This window comes from Acanthisitta chloris, unplaced genomic scaffold (genome assembly GCF_000695815.1).
Source record: "Acanthisitta chloris isolate BGI_N310 unplaced genomic scaffold, ASM69581v1 scaffold1902, whole genome shotgun sequence".
Lineage (NCBI taxonomy): Eukaryota > Metazoa > Chordata > Aves > Passeriformes > Acanthisittidae > Acanthisitta > Acanthisitta chloris.
Genome location: NW_008661989.1, coordinates 86,306 through 87,078, shown reverse-complemented (window position 1 = coordinate 87,078; position 773 = coordinate 86,306).

Below are 773 nucleotides of genomic sequence, written 5' to 3'. Positions count from 1 at the left end.
TCTGCCCGCCCGGTTCCCTCTGCCCGCTGCCCTCCGCCGACACAGCCCCGCGGGGTTTATCTGCGCCTATGATCGGATTGGACTTCATTTCTAATTTGAGCTCCATTGAGTTTCGGTGGCGGGTGTCACATTTATTTCTTCGGGTAGCTGCTGGTAGCATAACGGCAAAGTATGCCTTGAGACCTTACTTTCACGTAGGGAATGGTGAAATAAATCAAGCTTGAGTAGCCAATATGAATGTCTCTTTTGCCGAAGATAAATTTTGTGGAACTTTGAAAATGTTCCCTTTTTTTAATCTTAATTTTGTAAAAGAAAAAGTGAATTAACGCATCTTTCCCAGAAAGTTAGCAGCACTTTGTTAGCCTAAGTACTTTAAATGTGTTCTGACACCTACACAGCTTCAGAGAACTTTTGTTTCTGTTTTCACAGAAAGAAACAACATGCAAAGTGAAAGGAAACCTGAAACTGCTCTTTCTACAAAAAAGTATTGGTTTTCTGCCTCTTTCATATGTATTCCTTTTGCGTCATTATGGAAGGAGTAGAATGTTTGGAATCATTGAGGCCAAATTTGGGCATCACTGGCTGAAGATGACAGAAGGCTTGAAAATATGTCAATTACTCTGCGACTGTTAATTCAGACACACCTTTCACAAACAGAGAGGAGGAGTGGTTAAAAAAGCATTGCAGTTTCATCAAAAAGATCTACTGGAGGATCTATGTTGATTTTTTTTAAATTATTGTTTTCCTTCCTACCCTCCATGAAAAAGAGAAAG